At 46.5% G+C, this 12,807-nt stretch overlaps 1 protein-coding gene across 1 annotated transcript in view; it reads left to right on the top strand.

Moving 5' to 3' along the window:
• Positions 1-12,807, top strand: part of LOC128688989 (pre-mRNA-splicing factor syf2) — a 151,021-nt gene that overhangs the window by 69,677 nt on the left and 68,537 nt on the right. The window lies entirely within an intron of this gene.

The raw sequence follows: 12,807 nt of genomic DNA, 5'->3' as shown, positions 1-12,807 counted from the left end.
ATGATCGAGGTGTATAAATGGAAAACAGGAATAAATGAAGGGGATGTAAATAGTGTGCTGAAAATTTTCAGCCAAGACAGGATTTGCAGCAATGGTTTCAAGTTGGAAAAATTCAGATTCAGGAAAGATATAGGAAAGCACTGGTTTGGTAATAGAGTTGTGGATGAATGGAACAAACTCCCGAGTACAGTCATAGAGGCTAAAACGCTGTGTAGTTTTAAAAATAGGTTAGATAAACACACGAGTGGGTGTGAGTTGAACCTGACTAGCTTGTGCTACTAGGTCTGATGTCATGCTCCTTCCTTAAGTGGAAGTGACCTGACTAGGTGGGTCATTGGGCTCAGCCGGAGGGTAGCGTATTACTGCTTCGCATGGGTCAGTAGGCCTGCTGCAGTGTTCCTTCTTTCTTATGTACTTATGTAAGTAAAGCTTTCTGTCTCTTTGAGACAATGTTTTTCATGTTCATTTAAGTAAACCTGACAATGATGAGAATAAGATGGATGAGCTTCATTACAATTAATTATGGGACGAGGGAGGTAGGTCACAAGCTGTATTGGTATGGTCATCGGCACCACAGACTGGGCATTCAGCCATGGACCTGTAATATTTTGCCAGATGGCCAAACTGCCAGCAATTTCTACACTGTTGTGGTGTAGGGGTCACCTGTTGGACTCGTAAACAGTGTCCCACAATATAAACCGATGATAGAAGCTCATGGCAGTCAAAAGTTAAGCGAGCTTCATTGCAGGGGTAGCATCTCTAACCACGAGCAGGCAGTACATACGTGTCTAAGGATTGGGAGGTCTTGGAGCTCAAGCTGTTCCAGAATGTCATCACCACATGTCTGGAAATTACGTTGAACAATGGTATGTGGTAGACTGACAGCACCACTGCAAGAATTGAGAGAGTAGTTTTGCAATTGTCACAGGAATGGCAGAATGGTGTCACGCTCCTTGTGCAGATATCCCAGAACTAGCTACAAGCAGTATTAAAACAGAGAAGTGTTTTTGGGTATGCCCAAATGAGGAAAATCTGTGGACTAAAATCACAAGGGTATTAAAAGAGGATAACATCAAAGCTGCTTTCATAGAAAACCTGGAAGCTTTCTACAACAGATGGGAACATAAAAAGTCCGGGCTGAATGGTACTGCCCTTGATACTGGCCATGTAGTCACAAACTGTAAGGCTGGAGGTGATGTCCTGGTAGTCAGTAAATGTGGGGCTGATAGTGCTGTCCTGGGAGACAGTAATGGTGAAGCTGGAGGTGCTGTCCTGGGAGACAGAAATGGTGAAGTTGGAGATATTGTCCTGGGAGACAGTAATGGTGAAGCTGGAGATTTTGTCCAGGTAGTCGGGAATTATACGCAGGAAGGAATACATATAAATGACCTCATAGAGGACAGGAGCCATAGTAGGGAAACAAGTGTAGTCAAAGATAAGATAAAACCAATATTGCAAACCAGAAATACCGCAGGAAATAGCAAACAAGAGGACTCCAATAGCAATAGTGAGGATAAATTACCAAAAACAACTGGTGGGAGCTCCATTGTTGGTGCTAAGGAGGATAGGAATAAGACAGGGAAACATGCACCAACAGGGAATACAGTCACAGAAACCCAAGGCAAACGGAAACCAAGCCTGTGCACATACTATGCACTTGGTATCTGCTGGCATGGCAAATCTGGAAAAACAGATGGGACATGCAACTATGACCACCCTAGAAAATGTCATGCCCATATGACAACAGGAAAATGCAAACTCCCTTCCTGTAAGCTTTTTCACCCTGAAATGTGTACCTCTTCAGTACAGGAAAGACTGTGCTATAACTTAAATTGCCAGGCATACCATCTAAAGGGGACAAAAAGATACAAAACATCCAGGCCATGGGAAAACCTGGGTAGCCACAGCCACTCAAGAGGGAGAGGTTTTTTAGTGCCAGGAAGGAAAAAAAACTGGCAGGAAATGGCAGAAATCGTACACCAAATCCAGTCATTCCTGGAGTGGAACCACAGTCGATGGCCTCCACTCCAAACCAACAGATACAGATACTAATGCCGGAAAAAAAATCCCCCCCCAGTACCAACAATACCACCAGTCCGATAACATTCTTCTTTGCAAATATACAGGGTCTAAAGCCAGCAATAAACAACAAAATACCTTTCATCCGTGGACTGCTTGCAGAGGCAAAGGCAATGTTCGCGGCTTTCACTGAGACCCACATAAAGGATCACTTGGACAACGAAATATGGATCCCAGGTTACAACCTATACAGATGTGACAGAGTGAACAGGCAAAAGGGGGGGGTTGGCCTGTACATTGCAGAGTCACTTGTTTGCACAGAACTGCTTAATGCCTCAAATGACGTAGTGGAAGTTTTAGCAGTAAAGGTCGAGAACCAAAACCTAGTCATTGTGGTAGTCTACAAGCCTCCGGATGCAACATCCCAGCAATTCCAGGAACAGCTGTTAAAAATTGACCACTGTCTGGAAAATCTTCCAGCTCCTGCACCCAACATCTTGCTCCTGGGGGATTTCAACTTAAGGCACCTAAAATGGAGGAATATAGCAAATAATATTGTTGCAGTAATAACACCAGGAGGCAGCTCTGATGAAAACTCACACTCACACGAGCTTTTAAATCTCTGCACAAAATTCAATTTAAACCAGCAAATAATAGAGCCTACTAGACTGGAGAATACACTAGACCTCATCTTCACTAACAATGATGATCTGATAAGAAATGTCACCATATCAAAAACAATATACTCAGATCACAACATAATTGAGGTTCAGACATGTATGCGTGGAGCCCCAGACCGACAAAATGAGACTAGTCACGAGGGAGCATTCACCAAATTCAACTTCAATAACAAAAACATAAAGTGGGACCAAGTAAACCAAGTCCTAACCGATATAAGCTGGGAAGATATACTAAGCAACACAGACCCAAACTTATGCCTAGAACAGATTAACTCGGTGGCACTCGATGTATGCACAAGGCTTATTCCTCTAAGAAAAAGGAGGAGTAGATGTAAAATAGAAAGAGACAGGCGCTCCCTTTACAGGCGACGGAAAAGAATAACAGAGCGGATAAAAGATGTCAATATATCAGAAATGCGCAGGGAGACACTGGTCAGAGAAATAGCAAGCATCGAACTTAAGCTAAAAGAATCCTTTAGGAGTCAGGAATCGCGGGAAGAACTAAAAGCCATAAATGAAATCGAAAGAAACCCAAAGTATTTCTTCTCCTATGCCAAATCAAAATCGAGAACAACGTCCAGTATTGGGCCCCTACTTAAACAAGATGGGTCCTACACAGATGACAGCAAGGAAATGAGTGAGCTACTCAAGTCCCAATATGACTCAGTTTTTAGCAAGCCGCTAACCAGACTGAGAGTCGAAGATCAAAATGAATTTTTTATGAGAGAGCCACAAAATTTGATTAACACAAGCCTATCCGATGTTATCCTGACGCCAAATGACTTCGAACAGGCGATAAATGACATGCCCATGCACTCTGCCCCAGGGCCAGACTCATGGAACTCTGTGTTCATCAAGAACTGCAAGAAGCCCCTATCACGAGCCTTTTCCATCCTATGGAGAGGGAGCATGGACACGGGGGTCGTCCCTCAGTTACTAAAAACAACAGACATAGCCCCACTCCACAAAGGGGGCAGTAAAGCAACAGCAAAGAACTACAGACCAATAGCACTAACATCCCATATCATAAAAATCTTTGAAAGGGTCCTAAGAAGCAAGATCACCACCCATCTAGAAACCCATCAGTTACACAACCCAGGGCAACATGGGTTTAGAACAGGTCGCTCCTGTCTGTCTCAACTACTGGATCACTACGACAAGGTCCTAAATGCACTAGAAGACAAAAAGAATGCAGATGTAATATATACAGACTTTGCAAAAGCCTTCGACAAGTGTGACCATGGCGTAATAGCGCACAAAATGCGCGCTAAAGGAATAACAGGAAAAGTTGGTCGATGGATCTATAATTTCCTCACTAACAGAACACAGAGAGTAGTCGTCAACAGAGTAAAGTCCGAGGCAGCTACGGTGAAAAGCTCTGTTCCACAAGGCACAGTACTAGCTCCCATCTTGTTCCTCATCCTCATATCCGACATAGACAAGGATGTCAGCCACAGCACCGTGTCTTCCTTTGCAGATGACACCCGAATCTGCATGACAGTGTCTTCCATTGCAGACACTGCAAGGCTCCAGGCGGACATCAACCAAATCTTTCAGTGGGCTGCAGAAAACAATATGAAGTTCAACGATGAGAAATTTCAATTACTCAGATATGGTAAACATGAGGAAATTAAATCTTCATCAGAGTACAAAACAAATTCTGGCCACAAAATAGAGCGAAACACCAACGTCAAAGACCTGGGAGTGATTATGTCGGAGGATCTCACCTTCAAGGACCATAACATTGTATCAATCGCATCTGCTAGAAAAATGACAGGATGGATAATGAGAACCTTCAAAACTAGGGAGGCCAAGCCCATGATGACACTCTTCAGGTCACTTGTTCTATCTAGGCTGGAATATTGCTGCACTCTAACAGCACCTTTCAAGGCAGGTGAAATTGCCGACCTAGAAAATGTACAGAGAACTTTCACGGCGCGCATAACGGAGATAAAACACCTCAATTACTGGGAGCGCTTGAGGTTTCTAAACCTGTATTCCCTGGAACGCAGGAGGGAGAGATACATGATTATATACACCTGGAAAATCCTAGAGGGACTAGTACCGAACTTGCACACGAAAATCACTCACTACGAAAGCAAAAGACTTGGCAGACGATGCACCATCCCCCCAATGAAAAGCAGGGGTGTCACTAGCACGTTAAGAGACCATACAATAAGTGTCAGGGGACCGAGACTGTTCAACTGCCTCCCAGCACACATAAGGGGGATTACCAACAGACCCCTGGCAGTCTTCAAGCTGGCACTGGACAAGCACCTAAAGTCAGTTCCTGATCAGCCGGGCTGTGGCTCGTACGTTGGTTTGCGTGCAGCCAGCAGCAACAGCCTGGTTGATCAGGCGCTGATCCACCAGGAGGCCTGGTCACAGACCGGGCCGCGGGGGCGTTGACCCCCGAAACTCTCTCCAGGTAACTCCAGGTATGGTTGTAAGGAAAGATCATGAGCTTGGCTAACATTCTGTACTGTGACAATGCATGCACCGCTCTTGAGAGCATGAAATGGAATATTACAACCAACATGGCATAGGAGTGCCATGCTGATACTATGATCAGAAAGATATTTTGAAGATGATGGTTGTAGAATGAAAAACTGTGTCCATTGTGTACTATAATGCATAGTATGTAAAGGAAGTGATTGTCGTGTTGGTCTTTTCTGGTAGAATGAGAGTCAGTTGAAATAATGCCATCAGAAGGTCATAATCATTTAGATACAAGACCAGAGATGGTCCGTGTTGAGGTGGGCACGGGATCCGAAAACCGTCGCACCACATGGGGAGAAGCCGGAAGTATATTCAAAGACGTGCGGAGGTCAGTGCCAAAGGAGTCAGGCCGAGCCTCTGTATCCGGAGCATGGGACAAAATGTCTCCTACAGAAGATACAGGGGCAGTAAAAAGGTGGTGGTGGTGGTACATGGACTTGGGATTCCATGGTTAAGTCTCTCTCTTCTTTTCTTAAGAAAAAGAGAAAAAAAAGAAAAAAAAGAAAAGGGGGGGGAGCATGGAGGAGGCAGCTTTCAGGGGAAAAGGGCTGCAAGTTTCCTCTTTCGTGCCCGAGAGGACAACCTCAGTGCAGCCGGTAGTGCAGATGCAGCATGGAACCCTTGCCATACCCTACCCTTCAAGCCAGTAAGCTAGCAATCCGGGATAGCAACCTCACATCTACCAAGCCACCTTGGTGGACAAAAGGGAGGGTGGTCGGAGACCCGCCACAAAGCATGCCTCCTTCGGCCACCACTTCCTGGAATTCGACAGGCAGCTTCCAGAGATACACCTGCCACCTAAAAGATACCCTGAAACCTCCCCCTGGTAGACTGGAAAGGAATCGGAATCTCTAGATGATCCAGATTCCACAGCAAACTACACTATCACCAAGGACCTCAATGGAAGGAGATGGACTCCAGAACCCCTTCTCAGGTCTAGGAACTACAAAGCCTAAGGAAACAACCTCAAAGGCTGAAACAGGAAAGAGAAAGTAGAGGGATGGGGAGACAAGGATGAAAGGGAAGGGGGTGATGGGGAGGATAGGATAGGGAAGGGGAGATTGGAGGATAATTATGTTCGGTCTGAGGAAGAAGTTCAAAAGGTCTAATTCCTCAACCCGATAGCCTCTTCGCACCAAGGAGCCCCCCCCCCTTGAAGAGGGGGGCCAGCACAGAACCTTCTGCCTGATCACTGTCCCCTTACCAAAGAAGCATGTTGCCCCCTGCAGACTTCGGTTCCACCCATCTACTCAACTTCCAGGGAAAGGGAAACAAGGAATTATAGGCTGCCATGCATAGCAGATGCAGAGGGCAGTGTTCAATTAAGGCACTATATACCATATTATTATAATTCTTATTATTATAATCAAAAAGAAGCGCTAAGCCACAAGGACTATACAGCGCTGCAGGGCAGGAAGGAAGCAAGGGCATCAGGTGGCAAAAGGGAGATGGATGAGTAATAGGTTACGGATAACAGCGGGGCAGTGGATGGTAAAAGGGTAAAGGGCAGCAAGAGACTGAACTAGAAAGGGCTGCGGGGAGTGCAAAAAGTATCATCAGAGTTTGTGGAGTAAATCAGTCGTTGTCAAGAAGTCAATGAGAGAGTTAGGATTAAAGGAGGGTCCATCAGCAAGAAGGGAAGGTAAAGAGAGAGTAGTAGAACGAAGATGACGTTGGAGGTAAATTCTGCGTGCTCGTTGATAGAGAGGGCAGTCTAATAGAATGTGGCTAATCGATACTGGAACTTGACACTGCTCACAGAGAGGAACAGGGTGCCTCTCCATGAGATACCCATGAGTAAGACGAGTGTGACCAATGCGAAGGCGGGAGAGAGTGGTCTCCCAACCTCGGCACTGATGACAAGAAGACGGCCAGTAACCTATGCTCGGTTTAATAGAATGAAGTTTGTTACCGAGCAGAGTTGACCAACTTTGTTGCCAACGGGTGCGAAGGTGGGTAGCTATTGCAGCAAAATAGTCCAGAAATGGAACACCTCGATAGGAAATTGGTAGGTCATGTACTGCTGACCACGCAGCAGTGTCTGCCTGTTCATTGCCCTGTACGTCGACATGACCAGGGACCCAACAAAAAACAATATCTTTATGTTTGGTAGAGATACGGCGTAGCCAAAGTTGGATACGGAGAACTAGGGGATGAGATGTATCAAATTTTCGTATAGCCTGTAGAGCACTAAGGGAGTCTGAGACTACTACAAATGATGACACAGGCATAGATGCGATACAAATAAGTGCTGCAAGAATGGCATACAGTTCAGCAGTAAAAATGCTAGCTGAAGATAGTAAATGTCCCCGCACGACTCTGTCCAGAAACACTGCTGCGAATCCGACGCCGTCTGAAGACTTAGAGCCATCTGTGTACACAGCGGTGGCATGAGAATGGGAGTGGAAGTGATCAAGAAAAAGAGAGCGGGAAGCCACCGTAGGCAGTTGAGCTTTCGAGCAAGGGAGTGAGAAAGAACAGACCCGAACAGCTGGAACTTCCCAGGGGGGTAGGGAAAAGTGAGATGCTACATGAACATATAAAGGTGGTAACTGAAGGGAAGACGAGTGAATGTAGGCGAAGAGAAAAGGGACGGAGCAAACAGGGGCGGCGAACGAATAATGTCTACTAATATCGGTGACCATTCTATAAATGGAAGGATTGTGTAGATCGTGAGAGCATACATAGTAGCAACGGCAATGGGCATCACGGCGATCAGACAAGGATGGAACATTCGTTTCTGTATAGAGGCTCTCAACAGGGGAAGAGCGAAAAGCACCAAGGCACAAACGTAATCCTTGGTGATGGATAGAGTTAAGGCTAGAGAGAGTAGCAGGAGAGGTCGCGGAATAAATCTGGTCACCATAATCGAGTTTCGATAAAACGAGGGCTGAATGTAGGCGAAGCAGAGTTCGACGATCAGCTCCCCAGGAAAGATGAGCAAGGGTTTTAAGAAGGTTTAGCCGGCTGTGACAAGTTGCCTTCAGAGAGGTTATGTGAGGTTTCCAGGATAACCGACGGTCAAAGAGAAGGCCTAGAAACCTGACTGTATCACGTTCGGGGATACGGGAGCCATAGAGATACAAAGGATGATCGGAGATAACAGAGCGTCTAGTGAAAGTAATTTGGTGAGTTTTGGTACTTGAAAATTTAAACCCATGCGTGGTGGCCCAAGTGGAAACACGGTCGACCGCATGCTGGAGAGAAACTGCAATAAGATGACAGTCAGCGCCTGCACAAGCAATAGCAAAGTCATCAACATAGAGTGATGACCAAATATTGGGTGGAAGAACAGAGGCCAAATCATTTATAGCAAGGAGAAAAAGTGTTGTGCTTAGAACACATCCCTGAGGGACACCTTCAGCTTGGACGAAGTCCGGGGAAAGAACATTATTGACTCGAACACGGAAATGTCTGTCAGTTAAAAAGTTCTTAAGGAAGGATGGTAGATTGCCTCGGAGGCCTAAGGAATGGGCCTGGGCCAAAATATTATACCTCCAAGTTGTGTCATATGCCTTCTCAAGGTCAAAAAATATGGCAATAACTGAGTGATTATTCGCAAAGGCATTATGAACATACGTATCCAAGCGTAGTAAGGGGTCTATGGTAGAACGACCCTTACGAAAGCCATATTGACTAGCGGAGAGACTGTTGTGTGTCTCTAAATACCACATTAAACGTCGATTTACGAGACGTTCCATCACTTTGCAAACTGCACTAGTAAGAGCGATGGGGCGATAGTGGGAGGCATCATGTCCTGTAGTACCCGGTTTGCGGAAAGGGAGAACAATGGCAGATTTCCACAGCTGGGGAAGAACTCCTTGTGCCCAAATAAGATTGAAGAGGTGTAAGAGGACTACAAGGGCTGACCGATGTAAATGTTGTAACATACGAATATGAATGTCGTCAGGCCCAGCTGCCGATGATCGGCAAGCTGAGAGCGTTGCCTCCAGTTCTTGAAGTGTAAAAGGCACATTATACTGTTCTTCTCTGAGAGAAGAAAAGTCCAAGGGTACTAACTCTCTGGCAGACTTTGAGGAAAGAAACGAGGGGCATAGATGGAGCCCTCGGGAAATACGGACCAGATGTGTGCCAAGTTCAATGGCAACGTCGAGAGGGTTTGCTACATCAACACCAGCGACCCGTAGAACAGGAGCTGGGTCAGGAGAGTATTTACCACTCAATTTCCTCACTTTTTTCCAAACTGCACTCATAGAAGAAGCAGAGGTGATGGTGGAAACATAGTCTCGCCAACAAGTGCGTTTAGCTTCACGGATGACACGGCGAGCGATCGCACGCTTCTGCTTAAAATCAAGAAGTCTCTCAGCGGTTCTATTGTACCGGTACCTGCCCCATGCAGCACGTTTCAAACGTACTGCACGAGCACAAGCAGGAGACCACCAAGGCACGCACTTCTGAGAATGCCTGCCTGAGGTTTGGGGTATAGAATGAGAAGCTGCGGTATAAACTGACGTCGAGAAGATGTGTAGGAGCTCATCGATGGAGGATGAAGAAGGAACCTCACTAAAAGCAGTGAGGTGTGAGTAAAGATCCCAATTTCCCTGATCAAATTGCCAGCGAGGGCTACGGAAAGGTGGTGAATAGGAAGGAGAAGTAAGAATGATCGGAAAATGATCGCTGTCATGTAAGTCTGGTAGAACAGACCAGGTGAAGTCTAGTGCAGTGGAGGAAGAGCAGACTGATAGATCGATGCAAGAGAGAGTATGAGTACGAGGATCAAAATGGGTGGGAGTACCCGTATTTAAAACATGGAGGGGGTGAGAGGCGAGAAAAGCCTCCAACTGAATGCCACGTGAGTCACAATGAGACCCCCCCCAGAGGAAATGGTGGGCATTAAAATCACCAAGTAACAGAAGTGGTGGTGGTAAGGATGAAACAAGAAAGGCAAAGTCTGGGATAGAAAATGCTCGAGAAGGAGAGAGATATAAAGAACATATTGTAAACCACTTATTCAAGTGGATACGGGCTGCAGTGTAATGCAGCGAGGTATGGACAAATAGTTGACAGTACGGAATATCATTGCGTAGAAGAAGGGCACTTTCATTAAAGGTCCCATCTGAGAAAGGATCCGAAGAATACAATAAATTATAGCCTGAGATAGGTTGGAAAACAGCCGAGTGTAATTTTGGTTCTTGTAAGCAAGCACCAACAGGGGAAAACCTGGAAAGCAACATCTGAAGCTCACCCCGATTACCCCTGAGGCCGCGGATATTCCACTGTAAATAGGCCATGATTGGCGATGAAGAAAATATCAGGAATCTGTAGGTAAAGGTACCTACGGACTAGAGGGGTTAGAAAAGTCAACGTGTGGTGGCATTGGAAGACGTTCAAGTAGCGAAGGAACGGAGCGTTGCGAAGAATGGGGTTGTGAAGATGGAGGAGAGGGAAGAGAAGGAACAGGAAGTGAATCAGTGTCCATTGAAGGTTTAGTCTCTGCAATATATTCTGAAATGGCTTCAAGTGTTTCTGAATTCAAAGATGTATGGGAGACCATATTGGAGATAGAAGGAGGAGGGTGAGTAAAGATTGGGACAGTAATGGACTGTACCAAAGTAGAGGGGGAGGGAAGAGTGTAAGGGACTGGAGATGAAGTGTGGGGGGGGGGGACAGAAGAGGCAGAAACCTGGGAGGTGGCAGAAGAGGGAGAAACTTGGGAGGGGACAGGGGTGGAAGGCATAGTACGAGGAGGAGGGTGAATCTCCACACTTGTAATAGAGCCAGAGAGAGGGGAAGAACTAGGTACAGAGACTGGAAAGGTAAAGTGTGGAGGTGGAAGAAGGGAAGGAAGGGGCAAAGAAGATTTGAGCAATGTGGATTTTTTGGACTTCTGAGTAGAGGGGCGATTGGTATTAGGTGTCGTACGAGGTCTTGTCGATACTGGGGCTTGTGAGGAAGGACGCGAAGATGTGAGAACAGACTGAGTTGTAGTCGGGACGTCAGAGCCAAGGACAGCAAAAGGATTAGATGCCGTAGTGGCTATGGGAGGGGTAACAACAGAGGAGGCTGCAGAAGATGGTACCCCAGAAGTGGGGGGATGTTTGGAAACACGAGAATAAGAAACACGGGGTAGTCTCCCTTGGAGGCGGAGATGAGTAACTGCCATAGCATAAGGGAGACCTTCTGCCTCTTTGAGGCAACGGATTTCACGTTCATTTAAGTAGACCTGGCAACGGCGGGAGTACGAAGGGTGAGCTTCATTACAATTAAGGCAAGATGGAGGTTGACTGCAAGATGTATTAGAATGGTCGTCGGCACCACAGACTGGGCATTCGGCCATAGATCTGCAATATTTCGCTGGGTGACCAAAACGCCAGCAATTTCTACATTGTTGCGGTGTAGGTATCACCTTTCGAACTTGTAACCGATGTCCCGCGACATATACAGAGGACGGGAGTTCTCGGCTGTCAAAAGTTAAACGAGCCACATTGCAAGGGTAACGTCTCCGCCCCCGGGCAGGAAGGACATAAGTGTCTACTTTGAGGATTGGGAGATCCTGGAGTTCCAGCTGTTCAAAAATGTCATTGCCACATGACTGGAAATTCTGTTGGACTATGGTATGGGGCAGAATGACAGTACCACTACAAGAATTGAGAGAAAGATGTTTTTCAATAGTGATAGGAGTAGTATCGATATTCGAAAGGAGAGAAAGATCATGAGCTTGGGTAGCATTCTGGACAGTGACGATGCGCATACCGCTCTTGAGAGCATGAAATGAAATATCTCTACCAACATGACGCAGGAGCGCTTTGCCAATACTATGGTCAGAAAGGTAGGCAGAAGAAGAAGTCGGTCTTAAAGTAAAGAATTTAGTCCATTGTGTGGTCCGAAACTGAGCGTGGAGAGGGAGTGCTTGACGTGTCGGTCTTTTCCGAGTAGAATGGGAAGGTAACGAAGGAGCATCATCAGAAGATTGACGTTGGCGTTTAGGAGTAGGACTGGAGTTGGTCCGGCGTGAAATGGGCGGGCGATTCGAAAATTGCCGTACCGTAGAGGGAGAAGCCGGAAGCATAGTCAAAGGAGAGCGGAGTTCAGACAAATCGAAGGAGTCAGTCGAAGCCCCGGTACCTGAAGCGGGTGAGGAAACAGCACCAGCAAGAGGTACAGGGGCATCAGGAGTGTCCGAAGAGTGGTCTAAACACAAGGCAGGGTCAGAATGGGGTGCGGTATCAAGAAGGGGCCTGGGGGTAGTGGGTTCATGGACTAGGGCTGCCATGGTTAGGTTACTCCTTTGCTTTTTGTTTTTAAGAAAAAAAAGAAAGAAGAAAAGAAAATAAAAATAAAAAAAAGAATAAAAAAAGGGGGGAGCGGGGAGGAATAGTTCCCAGGAGGAATGAAAGGGCCGGAAATCTCCCTCCGCGCCCAAGAGGACCTCAACACCGCTAGTAGCGCAGATGCAGCATGGAACCCGTGCCATACCCTACCCTTCATGCCAGTAAACCAGCAATCCGGGATAGCAACCTCACATCTGCCGAGCTACCTCGGTGGACAAAAGAGAGGGCGGCCGGATATCCGCCACAAAGCATACCTCCTTCGGCCACCACCCCCGGAATCCGAAAGGTGGCTTCCAGAGATACACCCGTCGCCCGAA

Source organism: Cherax quadricarinatus, chromosome 21 (assembly GCF_038502225.1).
Source record: "Cherax quadricarinatus isolate ZL_2023a chromosome 21, ASM3850222v1, whole genome shotgun sequence".
NCBI lineage: Eukaryota > Metazoa > Arthropoda > Malacostraca > Decapoda > Parastacidae > Cherax > Cherax quadricarinatus.
Note: the sequence above shows the minus strand (reverse complement) of the source record. Positions and strands in the feature narration are given on the sequence as shown.